Consider the following 22,291-nt stretch of genomic DNA (forward strand, 5'->3'; position numbering starts at 1 on the left):
ATATTGTAAATGTAAAACTGTAATAATTTTTTTATTATTACAGTATTTCAACTAGCAAGTGCCTAGAAACGTGTCTCAACTTTTTTGTGTCAGGAAGCATCTGGCAGCTTGCCAATGAGTGTGTTCATTCTACTGTATATTTACATGGATTTGTGATGTAGCCCAAAATAAAGTCAAAACTGAAAGTGTGTGTTTGCAGCAGCTTTGCCAACACACACTTTCAGTTTTGACTTTATTTTAGGCTACTGCCATACTACTCAGGGTCAAAAATAAGAATAAATAGAAAGAAATCGTTAATGGTGCCAGGATGAGTGTTGTGAGTGCACAGAGTATTTAAAATTACCATGACTAGTTTTAGACTGACCCACTTTGGCACAGATAAAATAATATTCTGTATGCTACCCTGAGAAAGCAATTTTACTCTCTACCATATTGCCTTTCTAGTAATTCCTAGAAAAGAAATCATGAGCTTCTGAATTATTTCTAAGATAATACTGCCCAGGCTTTCAGTGAGGACTAATAGCTAAAATGATTTGCCTTTTATCACAAGTTCAAAGATTTAGACTATTAAAATTAACATGGAATGTCATAAATCTTTTGTTACTACTTGATCTAAGATTTCATAATTGTATCTTTAGTAGCAGCTCTGAAAGAATCTCAATAAATCAGTCTACTGTAGGGACAAAGTACTAAAACAACAGAATGAAAACAATAGTAAATTTGAATGCTTACTACATTTACTAAGCTACACGTACAAACAAATTAATGGAAAGACTTGGTGACTCAATCATACTGAATTTTGCTCGCATGGTGTGGCTTCACTTGTTCTCTAAGAGGAAGGTACATCAGTTATACTGACTAATTACGCTTAAAACATAACTTAACTGTAGTTTATCACACCTGCGTTCAATTTCTGTAGCCACTCCCAGGCCTGATTACTGCCACACCTGTTCACAATCAAGAAATCACTTAAATAAGACCTGACTGACGAAGTGAAGTATACCAAAAGATCCTCAAAAGCTACACATCATGCCGAGATCCAAAGAAATTCAGGAACAAATGAGAAAGAAAATAATTGAGGTCTATCAGTCTGGAAAAGGTTATAAAGCCATTTATAAAGTCTGCATACTCTACCCAAGGGAAGACAAAAGAACTGCCAAAAGAACTGCGTAATAAGGTAGTTGATCTTCATAAAGCAGGAAAAGGATATAAAAAGATCTCAATGCTTGAAAATGTCTGTTTGTCTTAAACTCTTATAAAGAGGTTGAAAATTTATACTAAGCAACGGTGAGGTAGACAAAAGATTTCATCTATTACTGCAAGAAGAATTCTTCGGAGCACAAAGAAAAACCCAAAACAACTTCGAGAGAAATATAGGCTGCTCTGGAAAAAAGTGGTGGTGTTGTTTCAAGGAGCATAATAAGGAGGTACTTGAACACAAATTACCTGCATGGTTGAGTTGCCAGGAGAAAGCCGTTACTGTGCCCATGCCACAAAAAGGCCCGCCTTCAGTAAGCCGGCACTGAGACAAAACCTCAAGGCTTCTGGGGTCATTTGGAGTGATGAGACCAAAATATAACTTTTTAGTCACAACCATAAACGCTATGTTTGGAGAGGAGTCAACAAGGCCTCAGGTGAAAAGTACACATTCCCCACTTTAAAGCTGGGAGGTCGATATAACTGGGCTGTGTGAGCTCCAAACGCACAGGGAAGTTAGTAAAATTGATGGCAGGATAAATGCAGCATATACAAACATGACAATGATCCAAAGCATAAGGCAAGGTTAAAACACTTGCTACAGCAGAAAAAGATGAAGGTCCTGGAGTGCCCATCACAGTCTCCTGACCTCACTGAGCCACTTTAGGGAGATCTCAAATGTGCAGTTTGTGCAAGACAGCCCAAAAATATACAGGAAATGGAGACAATTTGCCAAGAAGAATGTGTAGTTATGCCACCTGTGAAAAATAAGGACCTCATGCACAATTATTACAAAAGACTGTATACCATTATTGATGCTAAAGGGGCATTACACAATATTAATAATTAAGGAGACAAACTATAGAAGAGGAATTATTTCATTTTTTTTCTGATTGTGCCATTCTGCTATGCCTTATATATTAACTTGAGTCTTATAAGAAACATCTTGCAAATGTTCCCAAGGTATGCAAACTTTTAAGCACAACTTAAATATAAAAAAATATATATAATATATAAAATAGATAGCATAACACTTTTATCCACTAAATGAACTCAATTTAGTTTTGATGGTATCAGAAAAGTTGCCATGGGGGGCAAGAAATTTTGAAAGGATTCAGCTGGTAGAGCATCTAGAAACTAATTAAGTTTATTGATATCAGGTAATGGGCAATTGCTCTCCAATCTGTGATAGAGTGCATAAAAAGAATGTGTAATACTTTAAAAACAATGTTCCTCAACATCAAATTGCAAGGGCTTTGCAAATATTTAGTTTTGATTTTGTTCATTGTAGAGAAAGCTGCCTTGCAGTTGTATGTAGAGCCAAACATTGTCAGGATGTATAGGGCAAAACTTTCCTCAGACCAGGGAAAGCTGTCTCAGGGACGCTGTCTTCAGATTTGAGTGGATATGTTTGTTCAAAACCTTTATGTTTTGTCTCATAATGGCATTTCACATTGCCACTTTTAATAAGTGCCACGGTTTCTGAACATATGAGACTCACTGGTTTAGTGTTAAGTGGGAAGTGTGAACAGAAATGAGTTTGTCCATTCTGGATTAAACGCTCTATTTTCGCTGTCCACTTTTCTTTTTTTGGAGAGCGCCATTTGTTCTTTATTCTCCATTTCTCCATCTCACTCGTCTGTTTCTCTCCCTTGTTATCTACATGTATCGCTATCTTTCTTTCATGTGTAACTTTACTCTAATTCTCTGGCTTAACTCGCATGCAATTGGTCTCTGTGTTTCCACTACCACTAAAGTAAAGCTTGCAAAAGCTGCGCCGGTTAAAATAGAAGCGCCCCGTTAAATTTTACATCATAACCTTTTGTTTTGGCTGTAGGCCCGGGTCCGTATTGGACAGCTGTAGCTGGTCTCATTACTGTCTTTTACACCTTTCCTTTGATTCTTGCTGACATTCTTCTGTCAACCACTCCATCCCGCCTGTACTTGCCTCTTCACCTCTCTTCCACACTCCCTGTCACACTTGACAGTTGACCCCAAATACTTAATCTATCTTCCCTCATACTCATAAGCACAAATGTTTACACCGTTGGTTAATCTCAACACGTGAGTTAGTGAAGAGCATAAATAACCTTCATAAACAACCTTTACATAGATATATGCACTAGATATATTGCCTTGGCTACGGCAGTACATTGGAACGAATGTGTCAATATATCCGCCATCTTGGTACAGGGGACCCCCTCCTCTTAATGCATCAGCGTCAATGTAATCAAAGAAATAAAATCACCATAAATCATTGTAGCGTCTGGTACAGGTCATTTAGATTTCATGTCCAAGGCACCCTAAACTTCGGCATCTACTCTTAAATCAACCAATGAGCAACCCAGTTTTACGATTTTTATTGAGGGCTACATTCCACAGTGTCACACACAACTGGCTCCAGAATGAATGGAGCCTACACAAAGACCAGATAACCCCATGCAGCTCCTCTGATTGAACTCATAGGGGCCCTCAACCAGAAAACACACACACACACACACACACACACACACACACACACACACACACACACACACACACACACAAAACACAATGGGACATTCCTTTTACTAATAAAACAAGTAGATAAGATACTCTTATTCTTATTCTTATTCTTCTTATTCTTATAACCCTGTTGTATTGTGTTTCTTCTGTTAAGGCTTGCCTGACTTAAACTTTCCTGACAAGGGTGTATTTTATTCATGTGTTAGAACACAACACTGTAGTAATATCAGTTACACTTTGATTACTGATCTGTGTATGTAATGTACCGCTGCCTTTATACCATCATTACCCTTCATGTGTAGTATCCAAATGACCACAAAATTATCGGTTACTCATTTTTCAAACAATGGTGTATTTTATTTGAGCATGAAAGGCGCCATACCATCTTAATACACCTTGGATAAAACTTAAAAATCATGTAAGAATTTTATAGCTAAATCACGCCCACAGACACCTGAAACAAAGGGAGTTTTTCCCTCCGAAATCTCAGGCCGTAGTATTGGCCATCTCCCCAAAGATGGGTGGAGTTCGCGACCTTTAAATTGTCACAAACACCACCAATCCATGGTCAGACTTTCGGAACAGCTTGGAGTCGACTCCATCTTCCTTCAAAGAAGTTCCAGCAAGCTTCACTTCCAAGAACGACAACTGCTCTGATCTTCAGGAGAACTTGGAAGAACGTCTGACTCCACCCTAACTGACTCTTCAGAGATTTCACTGTTGCATCCGGACTCTTGTGCAGTAAGCCAATGCAAGTAACCGTTTCCTTTACCAACCAATTTAGATGCGTATTTTAAGTATGAACCTTGTATTGTGTCTTAAGGTGAATTTAAGTTTCCGGTGACGATTTCCCAGTTAGGGTGTGATTAATTTTGAAGTTTAAGCTTGCCATTCCTTTCCTTCCTTTCTCTAATTTCGTCTTTCCAGTCTCTTCCTCCCTTTCCCCAATTTTAATTTCTTTTGTGTTATTTTATTTTCATCTTCGTTTTCCCTATTTCTTTTGTTTGTTTGTGAAGTTAGTTTTATGTTGTGTTTGTCTCATTCATTAAATGCCATATTTTTGTGCCACTAGTGATTGTCTCTGAGTATAACTCACAAACTTAAGGTACCTGCAACATCTGGTCTGAACTACATGCTCTATTAAGTTAATTTAATTTAAATTACGGTATAAAGTAAAAGGGAAGTGAATCTTTCTTGGCCGGGAAGATACCATCTTCATAGAATTAATAAAGGTTACACGGCCTGTTCGCCGGATGAACAGACCAAATAAGTGTAACGTTAATTCCATTACCATTAATTTCAACTTAGGTTAAAATATTTAGGAGTCACTATAACACGTTATAATTACTTATAAATATTTACCTTGCTTTGCGATCCAAAATCGCTACATCATCATGAACGTGATTTTTTATTTTTTTTTTGGTTCGTTCCAATGGTCAGACATGTATTTATCATTAAGTCCAGAGAAAATTTAAGGTTTTGATATTAAGATAATCTACTTTTTCACAATATAATGCATAGTGCTAGTAGGTCTAAGTTTATTACTTACATTCTTCCACTTGAGTAAACTTCAAATGAACAATCGCTACTTACCTTAGCCTACTGCATGCAACACTGCAACAATGGTCTGGCTATACATGTTAATTTAAACATTTAAATTGTATTGGTTTATTAAATATGATACACAAAGCAATTTGCAGGTGGAAGCAAATCACAAATTTGAAAGGAACATAATGTGAAAGTTAGATAGTTAAGGTGCCAAAGACCGTTCAATCTTTTCTTTATTCCTGTCCTGCAATACTTTTGCCACATTAAATAAGTATGTACTAAAGTCACATAAACCAAAAAAAAAAAAAGTTTGATGTTGAGGTTGGACTTGTGTGTTACACTGCCAAGCTAACTGGTGACATCCTTCCAGGACTGTCAGCCGAGATAACCATTTTTAAAACTGTGTTTAGTATCCCTGCAACAACATGACCTTACACAGTTTCTTCCTGAGACTTTTGCTCTGCAGTTGCAGAGTATGAACCTTTGTGACATGGTGTTGTCTCAACTTATGAAAGGTACAGACAACCAGTGAAATTAAGCTAAAGTGGTGGATGTCTATGCCATCTTGAGTCTCAACAATGTGATCACGAAGACCAAATATGTCATATTATACTTTATTATACTTTATTATACAATAAAAAAATCCAAAACCTTTTCAGGCATAATGTCAATAAATATGTCCTTAAGTGAAGTAGCTTGATAAAAGAGCATTCAGCTTGTGTTAAGTCCAGGACAATCTAATAAAATATGTTTGACAGATAAGGGAACATAATGTACATAAAGTTGGGTCTTTTCACCTTTAAGCAAAAAAGCATGGGTCAATTTTTAATGTCCTTATTAAGAGCTTCGGAATCTACAAACATTGTCGGTTTTCCTAATTGTCAAAAACTAACGTAACCAGAAATATAATTTCCTAACATTCAATATCATAAAATCATATTTCATTCTCACTTGTGAAATCCCTTGCTGTCTGGTTTTTACGTATATATTTCGTTCGTTTGAACAACCAAACGCAGCACAGAAGTCCGGCATCGTCCATGCATTTGAAGTACAAGACACCTGTACAAAGATGGCAGCAGTTTTGACGCATTTTTAGGACCCCAAGGCGACATCTAGTATAGATATCTATGCAACCTTTATACATTATAGAATATACAATTTGCATTAGCAAGGTTGCTGAATATTCCCTTCCCCTAATGCCTTACCCAACCCACCCACACATTTACAAACATCCTAGCCAGTGGGCCACACAGCATGAATATGCCAAAAAGCTCTCCCCATGCATATTCTGCTTTTAATATATAAGTGGCCACAAATTAGGCATATTGTATATGCAATTATATGTAACTACTAAGGATATGTGCACTGTTACAGATTCATCTTTATTGCATTTAAACATTTAGGTTAGTGCTGGTACAATCAAAGTTGAATTGCAATCAATGTTCAGATAATTGGTTAAATCAAGTTTGCAATTAACTGCCACATATTCCTCCTTGTGCTAAGCCCCATGACAGCTTTTATCAAAGAGAAGAAAGATTTCTCCTCCTATAGGACCATGGAAAGGTTAAATCCAGCAGCTCTGTCAGGAGTACACTGCCAATATCACAAGGGGCATTACCAAGTCACTAAGAGAGGTGGAGATAGAAATAGTGGAACTCCAAATTTTAACAGTATCCACAAGAAACAAAGGACATTTTGAGAACCTGAAAGCAAAAAATGCATTAATGGAGTTTTATTTTTAAAATAAATCAATGGTTTTCGTTGTGACCACGCATTATTATTAATGGACCCATGTATTTAAATGTTTACCATGTCTAATTTTTATAAATGTGTTTTGAAAGGATTGACTCTCTTAACATGGATCCCAAAGCCCTGTTGTCTCACTGTAGTGGCTCCTAGAAGAGCCTTTAGTGAAAGGAGGACGTTTGGATACTAAGGATATTTCTACAGTCCTGGACACTCTGCTGTCCAAAAAGGCCACAACATGAACAACCACTGATCAACAAACTGTCAAAAGAGGAAATGATTTTAATAAAGCAATACCATGAAGGAACATGTTGTAAAAAAATCTTAGTAGAAATAATTTAAATATTATTCCTTACAATACTATAACCAAAGTAAAGTATTATGCCTTGCAAAATATTACAATTGCTGTCATAAGACATATGTAGGCGATGTTGTAGGCCAAAGATGTTTATTGTAACCAGATTCGGGGCTGTCAGGCCTAGTCAGTCTGAGCACATTTGTAATAACAAATACAAACTTGTTATGGAAAATGAAGAAGACCATGGTTCTCAGACCTTAGTCCATAGCAAGAACATGTTATGTAGAATGAAAAAAACAGTGGTCCACAGACCTAGGCCCTGAGAACTAAAGGGAGGAAAATCCATAAATGGGCATGTGGTGCTCATAAACTTGTTGTGCAGACTGAAGAAGGCCCAGGTGTTTAGTCTGAGGTCATGAAAAATAAGGGGAGGAAAATCCATAAATGGGCATATGGGTGAAAGGTAATGGGAAATAAGGGGAAATTGGGTCAGTGTATTTAGAAAACATAGGAGGTAATGCCGGTAAATAAGGTGATATGGCACCTGGGCTCCTAGGAGTGCCAGGGTATATATTGAGAAGATATCTGAGGCTCCGGTCTCTTCTTCGGGGGCGAAGATGTGTGTGCGCGTGCGGGCGCATGTGTGCGCGTGGGCACGGGCGCGTGTCCGCGGGTCAAGGTGGGTGTTTTTATTTTTGCAAGGACGTCGCGAGAGTTCTTGCTTTTCTTGATTGATTGTGCATGACATGCTCTTTTTGGGGGTTTTCATTTGTTACTTTTAATTTGGCAACTTTGTTACTTTTAATTTGGCAACTTTGTTACTTTTAATTTGGCAACTTTGTTACTTTTAATTTGGCAATTTCTCTTATAATTTGTTGGCTGATTGACCACAATAAAGAAGTCATTCTCATCCAGATCTGAGGAGTTTTCTCAGTATTTTTGTAGTAATTATAGAGTTAACAGTTAAGTTTAACTAAAACAATCTTTAGTAACCAAAAAGTCTAAGTGTGGAGATCACCCTGCGATGTGTCGACTTGGAGACCGGCTCTGAGTTCCGACATATTTAATGGCACCCCAGATGGGACTTCAAAGGGGCTAGCGTGACCTGTGTCCGGGACCAGGACCACTCTCTCTGAAGGGTCACAGAGGCGGCCATAATATTAAGGTAAGCAGACGCCTGTTATATTCAAAAGTCTGTGTATAGTGAATCTGTGACCTGAAAAGGTAGGGGTGGCCCTGGGAGGCGGACAGCTGCCCTTGAAGTCAAGAACTCCTAAGGGTGAAATATAAGAACTGGATGAAAGGGAAAATAGATAAGGTTGTTTTGATTTGTGATTGTGTGTGTGTGTGTGTGTGTGTGTGTGTGTGTGTGTGTGTGTGTGTGTGTGTGTGTGTGTGTGACAGGAAAAATCTCATGGGTGAATTCTATTGTGAGAGACACACACACAGAGAAAGAGAGCGAGAGCGAGGGACAGAGTGAGGGAGGTGTGTGTGTGTGTGTGTGTGTGTGTGTGTGTGTGAAAGAAAAATCTCATGAGTGAATTTAAAATTTAGAAAATTCCTGCGTCGGTGTGTGAGTGCTATATAACTTACCGCCGTCACGGTACGGGCAGGTGGAAGACGCGTTGATCATGTCACGGTAAAGTGCATGGATGTACGGTAAAGTACATGGGGGTACGGTAAAGTACCTGGGGGTACGGTAAAGTACACAGTATTTATAAGTGTTTATATACGTGCACGTGATCATCATAAGTATATGGAGATACACGATAAGTGGATACGGCAACGTACACATTGATAAGTGGACACAGCCAAATGAGTATTCATAAATAAGTGTACATCGCCATATAAGTATACATAAATGATACGTGTACGGTGTGTAATGTGTATTAATTGTTTATGTGCACATGTGTATTGTCAAACTGAATGACGATTCAGTTTGATGTGTGATAAAGTACAAACAAGCAATTGTGACGTGTTGTATGCCACTTATAAGATCTTATAAAATGAGTTGCAACAGAAAAAAGCTTTAAGTCACACAAGCAGAACATAACATCCATTTATAACAGAGAACTGTATGAGACAAACTGAGTGAAAATAAGATTCACCTGATTCATCTGATTCACTTCGCGTCATAGTTTTCAATATTTTTTCATAAATCCCAAAGGGTCCAAGAAGTATCTAAGCCTTTTGATCCAAATTGCTGTGCTCGCCTTACAATAGTTATTTTTGCTGACCGAAGACTGTAAACGGAGTTTACTCCCGTCCATTTTTTTTCCCCCCGGCTCTCACTTCCCAGTTGATGAACTACAAATTCAGTGTCATATTTGTAGTCCAGCCTCACATGAGCCAATAGGTGCCCCGTAGAGCAGAGATAGACAGCTTAGAAGCCAATATCCGGAATACTATCTGGTTTGGCAGTTGGGTCAGCCAGTAGCAAGTAGCGAGACCCTGATATCTTTAGCCAATAAGGAGACGATTCCAACGAGGAGCGATAAGGGCCATCTGGTAAGGGGCCAAGCTGTGCCAGCTAGAGCACTGTGAAAACATGACTGTTATGACTTAATTCCCAAACACACACATACACACAGAACAGCTTTCCTGAGTTTTTTTTTTTCTCTTTTTGTGAGCAGATACTAATGCCTAGTGGGAAAAACATTCATATAAAATTAAATCATTTTAATTTTATTAAAGAATTTAAACAATTCTTGGGCCATTCTTGTTGACTTCATAAAGAATTGTTTTTGTTGGGGAAAGTTTTTTCTGTAGTGTTAAACCAGGTGTAAGTTATTTTATTTTTACTTTATTTATTTTATTTTTTTATATTTGTTTTATTTTATTTTATTTTTTGTTGTTTTGTTTGTTTATATGGATCCCATTAGCTGAAAGTCTATGCAATCAGCTAGTCTTCCTGGGTCCACACATATGCATATTCATACATACATAAAATCTGGTTTTAATTCATAACAGGACTAGACATAAAATACAATATGATTTATAATTACATTAATCAAGACATATAACAACCTAATGTAGTGTTTTTGTTTCAATAAAAGAAACCCTCCATTTTAGCCTCTGTAACTCTGTGCCAGTAAGACCTAGAATCACCCTGACATTTGTAACACACACACAAAGAGATTGTTTTGGTTCCAATGAGATTGTTGTTTTTTCTTTCTCTCTTTTCTGAGTGTTAGAGGTTTTAGAAGCTGAAAACTTGGAGCATTGTTTGACCGTGTAGAGTTACATAATGTTATAAGTGAGTCGTTAGATGAGACAATTACCAACAAGTTAACAACAATTTAATTGATTTATTCTTTTCACTTTTACTTTTATTTTTATTTGTATTTTTTTCCTTTTTGACAATGTAACTTTTAATTTTTACAACGTAACAATTTGATTTGATTATTTATCTAAGTGATTTAACTGGTAGTTTATTTGATTGATTGATTGATTGATTGATTGATTGATTGATAGTTTATTTGATTTTATTTGATTTATTAGTGAGTTAATTAATTGAATAGATCAATACTTGGTTGAGTATGTAATTATTTGAATGTGCAGTTGATTGATTTTAAGTTTAATTTAATTTTCATTTTAATCGAAGGTATACTTATTGGACTTATACTCTGATCTTGATATCTGCTTTGTCTTTCTTGAGAGCCATACTAGAATCCCCCAGCAACCCCAGTTATCAGAAAAAGAATAAACGTTCAACTGCAATAATTACAGAACCACGTGACAGTGCCACAAGGGCGAGACGAGGGTGCATGATGGAGAAAGGTAAAAGAACTTAATTACTCCAGCTGCAGTTGTAATAATAAAGCACAAAGAATGCTGAAAAAGGAATGAAAAGTGCATGGCAAGAACGGACAAAAGGAGGATTGCAGTGGCCTGAAGGAGGCACGTTTGTTGAGGTAAAATGCAGGAAGATGAGAGGGAGAAGTAAAAAGAGAAAGCATGAGTTTTTTTGTTTAAATTTTTTACATTTTAGTAAGTTTTTTAAGGAAAATGTAATATTGCAATGTTGGGCTCTGCTAGGAGCAGAATTTCTGTATTTGTACCCACTTTGTCTGATCAGATACAGAGCATTTAGGCATTCATTTGCAGTGTTGATTGCTTACTGTGCATAATCATATGATGTATGAATGGGCATTTATTGATATGGGTACTTCTGTCACTTTTGGTGTGGTTGGAAGTCTGTGATTGGTTGCAGTGATAGGCCCTAGGGCAGTTCTTTTCTACTGAAAAGCACAGGCGAACATTGCACTTGCTACACAGTGTGTTTGTGTATCCACAATTGCAGTAAACTGGAAGAATAGACTAACTGAAAGAGAAATCTACATATTATCCAGCATATCCATTTGTACCTGTCCCTGTAATTATGGTCTAATTGAAAATAAGTATAAATTTAACAGAAAAGCACATTTAGAAATGAATTACAATGAATCATCTTGCAGTTTAAATTTCGATTTGATGTACGAAGTGCAGTGTCTTTATGTAAGGCATAAGGTGCACAGGCTATTTTGACTACCACTTTGGCCCAAAGTTGTAGAATTACAGCATGGACATAACAAGCTCTAGTTTTCCAAAATAACTAAATATGCATGTGTTCTAGACATTGTAATAAACACAGAAACATTTTGAGGAATTTTATTCGAATCTTGACAAAGCCAGTCATGGGAAAAAAATAATAATAAATTTTGAAGGCAGGGTGACTGGACAAATAAACAAGGTGGTGTTGTAATTCTGCAACGGTGGGCTTTACAGGGTTAAAGGGGTTAAAGGGAGAACAGAGTAAAGAACAGGAGTAAGAGAAGGCTACAGCCCCACCCTCAGGTGAATGTGAGGAGCAGCTCCAACCCCCATCTTATAACGAACATCCGAGTACAACGGGATCCATCAATACAGTTGGGAGAAGGAAGCGAAAGCACATGAAGTAGAACTGGAGATCACAAGCGTGCAAGTCAAAAGGTTAATACGAAAGCTATCAACAGGAGAAAAAGACATGAAGAGAAGACACGAGGAGTCCAGCTCCCCTCTCCCAGATTACCAAGATAGGAAGTCAAAGGGAATCATGCACACTACGTGCCTTGGACATTCATGGACATAACTGCATTGATGCAAAGATTGCCAAATGTGTGTGAGGGGGCACAAAGGTGGATTACCAGATTTGAAGAACAAACAACCGGACAACACTTGGCCATACTTGATCTGAATGCCAGACCGTAGGAAAAGCCAAAGTGCTGGAAATACTCAATAATGCTGGGTTGGAAAGACTGGCTGACGATCCAAGGGGAGACGGAATAGCCTTCGGCCCATACAGGAATACCCTATGGAATGTGCTAAGGGATATGTGCCCAACTAAAAGCTGACCCAAGAAAAGTGGAAAAAATAAAGCTGGAAGAAGAAGAAGGGGTTGCCGAATTCATACTGAAACTCCAGGAGTCCTGGAGAGAGGAGATGGGAGCAGCATGGGATGAGACACCCGCAAGTGAGACACTGTTTAAACTCATGTTAAAACGGGCACTCCCCAGTGGAAGTTCAGGATCAGCTGGAAACAGTAGTGGGCCTGAACACTATGCCATGGGCCACGTTCGAAGCTAATGTAATACAACACACAGAGCTACACAGGAAAAAGGAAATGGGAGGCAAACAAGGCTGCAGAAGAATTAGTAGTGCAATTGCACAAGGCGCAGCTGGGAGAACTAGCAAGAAATAAACAAAAAAGCCATGAAAAGAAGAAGAAGAAGGAAGATAAAGAGTATGCCTCAAAACAGGCTGCAGTCATGGTGGCTCCAACAGCAGCTGCTCCACACAGCCACTGCCCCCCAGCTATGATGCAATATCCAATGGGATACCCAACGAATTATCCAATGAATCTTCAGTATGCTCCTCAACAGCGTGGCTGGGGACCAGGCTGAGGTCGAGGAACAAGAGGACAGCGAGACAGTTGCGCAATATCTCCATCGCCTCACTGACATACAGTACACAACGCGCACAGCGGCCTCATTCCCCCAGCAGGATATGAGTGAGGGGGAAGTGACAGCGTACGAGGCACACTTGAGAAACAGTTTCATGAATGGACAGATTCCAGAAATATCTGACAAGGTGAAAAACCTATGCATCACGTGGTACACTGGAAAGCTGAGCCTCATCATACAACATGCTCTGCATGCGGAAAAGCTGCTCACGCAAAGTATGAAGGAGTGGATTAGGTATGAAAGGCCGGATGAAAATCTGTGCATGAGACACCCAGATTCCCAGATCATGAGATTGGGAGAAATGCCAGAGGGGGAGCTGGTGCAGTGTACCACCTCATTGCATCCTGCAAAAGAACCAATTATTATGGTGGGAATTGGAAATGAAGTACAGGCCCCATTCCTGATTGACACAGGAGCAATATTTACAAGCATTGGAAAAGAATATTTACTATATTTCCCAGACACTCCAACAATCTTCTTGGGAGAGATGTGCTCTGCAAATTAGGAGCCAAAATACACTGTGGGCCAACAGGAGTGTGGATAACACTCCCAGAAATGTTAGCTCGACAATACCTAGTAGTAAGCCAAGAAGAGGAAATGACAGAACTGGACAAAGTGTATTGGATGGAAGTCAAGGACAAAGATACATCAAAAATATGGCAAGAATACTCGGAATGGAATTCCATGGTTAACTTACATACATCCAGATTGCTGTGAAGCTAGAGGACCATGGAAAACAGAATGATATCGACATGGACAGTATGATAATTGGCCAGCTAGGAGTAGCTACAAATGCTGTACTCCCTGAGAAGAGAATGGTATCAAGTTGGAGACGCAGTCACAGATGGCAGATAAGGAAGAGTCAACAGAGAAAGAAGTAGACGAAGCACTAAGTCAAGTCCCAGAGTAACTGTGGACTAAACATGCAACAGATGAAGGACTAGTTAAGTCAGCAGGATTAGCAAAAATACAGTTTAGACCCAATGTACCATTACTTTATCAGAGACAGTATCCATTGTCTAAACAAGCAGAGGAAGGGATAGGACCAACTATTAAAGGGCTAGTGGATGCAAGAGTTTTAATCCCCACAAAAAGTCAGTGCAACACTCCGATTTTTTCCAACCAGAAAGCCAAATTCAGATAAATGGAGATTGGTCAGATTGGATAGTGGTGGCTGAGACCCCAGTGGTCCCGGATCCACAAACGTTGTTATCAAATATTCCAGAGGGAACAAAATGGTATACAGTAATTGATCTGTGTTAAGCGTTTTTTAGTATCCCATTGCACCCTGACTCTCAGCACTTGTTTGCATTCACATATTAAGAGCAACAAGGATATTGTGAAAATCCATCGATATTCAACCAAGTACTGACCAGAGATCTGGTGAATTTACAAATGGAGAGCCTGACTTACTGATTTGTAGTCAATCGAAAGATCATTGCGTACAGGATTCAATAACAGTACTGAAGGCCCTAGCAAACAACGGGCACAAGGTTAGTAAAGAGAAGCTACAATTCTGCCAGAGAAAGGTGGAATATTTAGGACGAGTTCTAGAAGGAACAACACGAAGAACATTACCGGCTCATGTACAAGCTATACGGGATACACCACGACCTCAAACCGTACGCCAGATGTTGTCATTCCTGGGCATGGCAGGATTTAGCAGACCATGGATATGCGAATTTGCCTTAAAAGTACAACCACTTAGAAACATGATAAAAGCTGCAGATCAGGCTAAACCCAATACACAGCTGACATGGACACCAGAAGCATCAGCAGCCTTCGAGATGTTGAAGTGCACACTAGTCTCAGCCCCAGTGCTGGCTAGTCCAGATTACAGCAAACCATTTCACCTATACATGTCAGAAAGACAGGGCTTTGCATCGTCAGTACTAATGCAGCAACAGCAAGGGGTAGGAAAACAACCTATTGCCTACTTCAGCACAACATTGGATAACTTTGAGAAGGGCATACCGCCATGTTATTGTGCTCTATCAGCAGCAGCATTTGCATATCAAAAGGCATATCAAATTATGTTGTATGTTTATGCTGTATGTTTCGGTGACCCTGGTGACACTGCTTTCACTGTCGTGCTATATATGCGGGCAGAGTGAGAATTTTCCCTCAAATCTGGCATCTAGAGGGTTTTTCGCTCACTCCTGGCTCACCTTCTGTGAAAGGGCATGTGTGAATTGTGGTCATTGAGTAATGTTTTGTTTTATGTTATTGTGTTTGTTATGTTTTATGTATTATGGGTTTTGTTTTCATCGTGGGGGAGTAATATTCTGTTTTATGTTATTGTGTTTATGTTTTATGTATTATGGGTTTTTTGTGTTCGTTGTGGGGGAATGTTGTAAGTTGTTGTAAGTTGGGGTAGAGGTCGTCATGATTAGATAGATACATGGGTTAGTGGAAATGACAAGGTAGTCCAGAACACTGCAACATAAGTTTGGTGAGCCTTTACAGTCTCACAGGGGGGAATGTTGTAAAAAAATCTTAGTAGAAAAAAATTAAAATATTATTCCTTACAATACTATAACCTAAGTAAAGTATTAAGCGGCCTTCACACCGCACACGACAAACGGATACGACTGTCGGATTTGGCCCCCTAGTGACAGTCGCACGTAATGTGCAATATGATCGTGCAGACGTCAACATGGGAGAGAAGCGTGATTCTCGCGGTCTCCAAACACCCGTTACTTATGATCCAACTCTTGAATCATACAGAGATGCTTACAGGAAAAATGAAGCATGGAAGCGTGTTACCGAAATGGGCTAAATGTCTGCAAACTTAATTAGCATTTATCATGGTGAATGAAGTTAGGAGTGCAAACAATCAATGCAATCCAGAAAGACCGCGAATAATTTTTGAGGAAACATGGGAACAACATTAAAAATAATACATATCATAACACATATCATAACACAATATAAATATTAATAATTTATTACTTTTTTATCAATAACAATGTATTTAAAACAAAAAGATTGTTTTGGATAAAGTTTAAAAATTACTAATTACTATGTTAATACTTTTTAATAATTCTTATCACCTCGTGCACACGAACCTGATTGGACAACATTGGAATACATCACATCCGGTCGGTATATCGGATGCTGTAAAATCGCAAAAGTTAAAATTTTTTAACGGATCCAACGCTCAAAAAGGATACGAAAATTACGGATCCGCAGATGGTCAGCACCTCACGCAACGACCTTGCGACTATCCATAGGAAATGAATGACTTCCGGTTTACCTGTGGTCGTTTGTCGTGTGCAGTGTGAAGGCGGCTTTAGGCCTTGCAAAATATTACAATTGCTGTCATAAGACATATGTAGGCGATGTTGTAGGCCAAAGATGTTTATTGTTACCAGATTCGGGGCTGTCAGGCCTAGTCAGTCTGAGCACATTTGTAATAACAAATACAAACTTGTTATGGAAAATGAAGAAGACCATGGTTCTCAGACCTTAGTCCATAGCAAGAACATGTTATGTAGAATGAAAAAAACAGTGGTCCACAGACCTAGGCCCTGAGAACTAAAGGGAGGAAAATCCATAAATGGGCATGTGGTGCTCATAAACTTATTGTGCAGACTGAAGAAGGCCCAGGTGTTTAGTCTGAGGTCATGAAAAATAAGGGGAGGAAAATCCATAAATGGGCATATGGGTGAAAGGTAATGGGAAATAAGGGGAAATTGGGTCAGTGTATTTAGAAAACATAGGAGGTAATGCCGGTAAATAAGGTGATATGGCACCTGGGCTCCTAGGAGTGCCAGGGTATATATTGAGAAGATATCTGAGGCTCCGGTCTCTTCTTCAGGGGCGAAGGTGTGTGTGCGCGTGGGTGCGCGTGCGGGCACGTGTGTGTGCGTGGGCGTGTGCGCGTGTCCACGGGTCAAGGTGGGTGTTTTTATTTTTGCAAGGACGTCGCGAGAGTTCTTGTTTTTCTTGATTAATTTTGCATGACATGCTCTTTTTGGGGGTTTTCATTTGTTACAAAGTAATTTGGCAACTTTGTTACTTTTAATTTGGCAACTTTGTTACTTTTAATTTGGCAATTTCTCTTATAATTTGTTGGCTGATTGACCACAATAAAGAAGTCATTCTCATCCAGATCTGAGGAGTTTTCTCAGTATTTTTGTAGTAATTATAGAGTTAACAGTTAAGTTTAAGTAAAACAGTCTTTAGTAACCAAAAAGTCTAAGTGTGGAGATCACCCTGCAATGTGTCAACTTGGAGAACGGCTCTGAGTTCCGACAAATAGAAATGCCAGATAAAGGCCCTTTCCCTAAACTGGAACTAATAAACAAACTAAATGGATTTAATGTTCTTTATTTTGATTCAGACAAAGGACATGTTTTATCGATTTATGAACTCGAAAGAAAAGAAAGTTGTTATACAAATGTTGTACAAAAACTGTATAAACTAAAGCTGGATGGGAGGAAAGGTACTGTGTAGAGGACAAAGCTTGCAGATTTGTAGATGACACTAAACCAGCATGGAGAGTGTTTTATAAATTGCAACTTAGAAAAAGAGCAGGTGATTTGCATTGGAGAATTTTGCATGGAGCAGTAGGCGCAATCTTTTAATAAAGTTAAATAAACATGTTTTAAGGGCATTCCCTTCTGTAATGAAACAGAAACTGTTTCAGTGTGTTTTAAAATGCAAAAGGTTTAACCCTCTGTTTGAGCTGCTGAAAACATTTATCTCTTTTGGTGAAACATGTCCCCAGGTATGTTTTATTTTTGGAATTGAAAACAGAAAAGAAACAGAAAAATGGGAACTGATCAGTTTTATTGTAGGAGAATCAAAAATGGCAATCTACATAAGCTAGAGAAGAAAAGATTGATCAGTCCCATTTCTGTTTTCAGAGCTCTTGTGAAAGCTCGATTCAAAATAGATTTAATTTTTTTTTGAAAACATTGAACGATTTGAGCACTTTCATGTTGAAGTGGTGTTATGTTAAATGGCATAAAACTAAATTATCAGAATTTCAATCAGTATGGAAGAAAAGCCTTCATAGCTGCAAAAAATCTCTTAGTACTCCTAAACCATATATTTGCAGCAGCAAATACTTCATGAATTATTTCAATGGAAAAATGTGTGTTCTCATCGCTAAGTTATTAAAAAATAAAAATTGCTTGCAGTTGATATAACATTGTGATAACCAGTGGCAGATTTAGTACCACTAAATTTTGATCAAAATGTCAGTGTGTAAGTGCTGCTATCTCATCTAAAATATACAAATAGACAGATGCCATTACCACCATGGCCAATTCCAATAATGTGCTTTGAACAGATGAGTATAAAATGTAATTATTTGAAGACTATTACAGAGAGCAAGTTTGGCTTAAACCAAATTTTCTTTCTTCCAGTTGATGTCAGAAACTGATAGATATCTAGAAGAAATGTCTTACTGAGGTTATTTTAGCCAAAGAGGGAAAAACTAGCTATTAGGGCATGGGGTGTCCTAACCTTTTCCTCAGTTGAAAACAGTGCATTATCTACAGTACATAGCAGCCACTTACACCTTATCAAATACTTATTTATTTACTGGAGGCACACTGCTGTACACCAAATTGGAACATTTGTCACTTGTCACTCATTTCGGTCTTTTCTCACGCTCTCCGTAAAACGTACTATTTATCATATACTATATGCCGCAGTGCCCAAAATGTATCTGTCCGCACCACTGTCTCTATGGAACCGGGCAGGAATCAAGCGCATTTCCCCTGGAGTTCTTAGTCGAGCCTGACACTTATCAGCCAATCAAAGAAAGAGGCTACACAATAGCCAATCATAAAATAGCAGTATTGTATCTGGGTAAGATTTAACAGACAACCAATGAAAAAAAAAACTATCCTGGACTTGTTCACCATCATCCTCGTTCACCCACAGAGAAAACCACTGGAGCTGCGAGCATCACTTTGAGCACAGAGTAAGTCATGATCTCCTGTTGTAATGTTACAACAAATTCACAACTTGTTTGAAACAAACAATGACATTTTGACTGTATTTTGACATTTTTTGAGTGTCTGTAACTTAGCCAACAGTTTTACACCTGCTCGGAACAAGTAGTCTAGGCCAGTGGTTCTCAAACTGGGGGCCCTGAGATGGTACCAGGGGGGCCCGGTTTATGACAACACCTGCTCAGAACATGTTCACTGCTCAGAACATCTGCTCAACATGCTTGACTCTGGATGGGACATTGTCCTCAATCATGACCCTAAAAATGGCTGGGCTTGAGCCAAACTGTTAAGTGGGAGCCAACATTACAAATGATAAAGTGTGTTGGAGATGTCACTCTTGCCTCTCTTCAAAGATTGAGAGCCCTGATGTTTATTAAAACTTTAAATGTTAAGTATATATAAGCTTCAGTATGTGCTAAAAACTAAACACCATAAACTGCAGATCATTCTTAGCCTGACACCTGTAATTTTGGCACAGACTATGGTTAACTATGGCAAGAACAAAGCAGAATGAATGCATTTATCTTTGTGATTTCACTCAGTATTTAATGTAATACAAGAAACTTGAATGAATGTAAGTCATACTCCTAAAGATTTATTATCTTGTGGATATGATTACTACAAGCTCAGGATGGATGCAAGAGTCACTGAGAATGAATACTACTACTCTCTCAACACAGTGTGTAACAATGCAGGATGGTCAAGAAATTTAAAAATAATGCATGGAAGAATAATTTTTCATTCCTGAGGACTTTGAGATTAATTACCCAGCTGTAAAGATGTGATTGATGTGATGACAGATTCCTTGTGTCTGAATTGGAGTGAGGATAGGCAGATTGGAATCCGTGAAGGGCAGTAGGTGAAAAATTCTCAGCAAAACTTCTTATACTTGACGGGTTACCTGTGGAGAATTGAAGAAGATCAAAGAGTAAGAATGTCACAAGCAGCAAAGACATTGATATCATTCATATATACTCACTGGCTCATTGCATCACAAACAAAATTACACCTGTACAGCTATAGGTTCAGCCTCTGTCCTCTTCTGTCAGGGGATAACATGAGAACTTTTTTAATGCTGAAAGAAATTCTTTAAATTCTTTAACATGATACATTGTTCACTCACTCCCAAAAATATAAACACACAAACTTTGAAAGAGTGTTAGAGTTAGGGTTAGAAAGGTCATGCCCAGACTTCATTCATCCCTGGATTTGCATTTCTGCCCCTGCACCTGTTCTTGACCCTGCTCCTATCTGTATAACAAATTTATTTGTATAGCACTTTTAACAATGGACATTGTCTCAAAGAAGGTTTACAGAACATAAACATAACACAAAAAGTTAATATAAATATTAATATAATACAAAGATTCAAGATTAATATTAGATCTATTTAAATGTTTGTATTCATTCCCAGTGAGCAAGCCTGAGGTGACTGAGGAAAAAAACTCCCTTAAATGGTATAGGAAGAAACCAGACTCAAAGGGGAACCCATCCTCATGTGGGCGGAGGGTGGAGGGTGTGATTATAATATACAGTCCAACAATTGTGTATTGGTCAACAACCTCCAACAAATGTGGTTGTTGTCCTAAAAGACCACGTATTTGGCATCTCCTCTTAGTATGTTTGAATATTTCATGAAGCAGAGACCAACTGGAGCTGGTAAATCCCTAGATGTCTCAGGATCCTTATATGGTTGGCCTCATCTCAGTGAAGGTCCAAAATCTTCATGACACGAAAGACAATCAGAGCTGGTACAATTGCTGGATGCCTCAGGATGGGTAGAAAGAGAGAGTGGAGAGGAATTAGAATAGCACTTAATACCACTTGAATTCCTGTTAGCATGCTTGACTGCTTGTCCTCTGTGCAATAGGAGCAAATCTTATTTCAAACTAGCTTAAGCTCCCAGATAGTACTGCCTGAGTGGCAATCATGACAATGCAACATAATTCGTCCTCACCAATAAATCAGTCTGCCAAAAGTACACTAGTGCATAGACAAAATGTAGAATGCTGCCAAAATTTAGCAAGTATCAGCTGCTGTCAAGGAAGCAATGAGATAAGCTATTTTATAGCTGTACTTGGTATTTCTAATTCATAATGAATTATAAATACATTGATGAAGAGAAAGCAATATTTGTCTCTCACTCTCTCTCTCTCTTCTGGACCCCCCTTTCTCTACAAAGGTACTGATTAGGACCACCAAGCTGCCATTTCTGGGCCCTTCTACATGGCATTAACCTTCATGAATAAGTGTGAATATCTTATTCTTGCCTGAATGCGACATTTTGTATGTACTGAACTTTAAAATTTTAGCTATAAAGCAGGATGAAAATAATCTTACAGTGACACTGAACTCTTAGTTAAGTGAGAATAGGCTGTTGAAGAATCAAGCTGCCCTTAGCTAATATTTACAGAGTATCTCCATATGATTTAAATCTGCCTTAGACTCTATAATTCATAAACTTTTCCAACACATCTCAAAGTTCAGTCTGCTGAAACTCTATCATGGATATACTGATATAGGAACTTGGCTACATTACTTACTTTACATTGAAGACTACTTTCTGTCTATGTTGTCAGTCATAATAACTTAATCCTTGTACTGTATGTGTGTTTGCCAAATAAATTCTGTTTCAGTTTTTGTGCTCAGTTTAGTCAGCTAAGTCTGGGATTAATTAGAAGATAAGTGAAGCTCTCATGGTTGATATCTTAGATTTAATATTAGATCATAATGGCCAGACAGCTGGGTTGGAGCATCTCAAGGCTTGTGGGGTGCTCCCTTTTTAAGAGTTGTGAGTACCTACTGACAGTTTCACAAAAAATGTTTGTTATGGAATGGAATGTATCACAATACACAGTGTATCAAGATCTGCTGCATTTGGGGCTGAAAAGACCTTATTCCATTGACTCCATTTGATCCTTGATCCTGTGCTGTTTGTCTGTGTTCCACTTGCTGCAAGAGCACAACTATACTAGTAGAGCCCATGCCCACTGAGCCTCACTAAATTCCCCCACCCGAGCCAACAATCACTGGCTAGCTGGCTGTGG

The 22,291-nt window shown here is 38.5% G+C and overlaps 1 protein-coding gene across 2 annotated transcripts in view; it reads right to left on the minus strand.

Annotated features, from left to right (window-relative positions):
* Nucleotides 1-22,291, minus strand: part of drp2 (dystrophin related protein 2) — a 160,653-nt gene that overhangs the window by 110,337 nt on the left and 28,025 nt on the right. For both annotated transcript variants that reach the window (XM_047802573.1, XM_047802571.1), the window contains exon 2: nucleotides 20,012-20,145. The gene's annotated coding sequence lies outside the window, so the exon portion shown is untranslated. The remainder of the gene's footprint in view (nucleotides 1-20,011; nucleotides 20,146-22,291) is intronic.

Source organism: Tachysurus fulvidraco, chromosome 17 (assembly GCF_022655615.1).
Source record: "Tachysurus fulvidraco isolate hzauxx_2018 chromosome 17, HZAU_PFXX_2.0, whole genome shotgun sequence".
Lineage (NCBI taxonomy): Eukaryota > Metazoa > Chordata > Actinopteri > Siluriformes > Bagridae > Tachysurus > Tachysurus fulvidraco.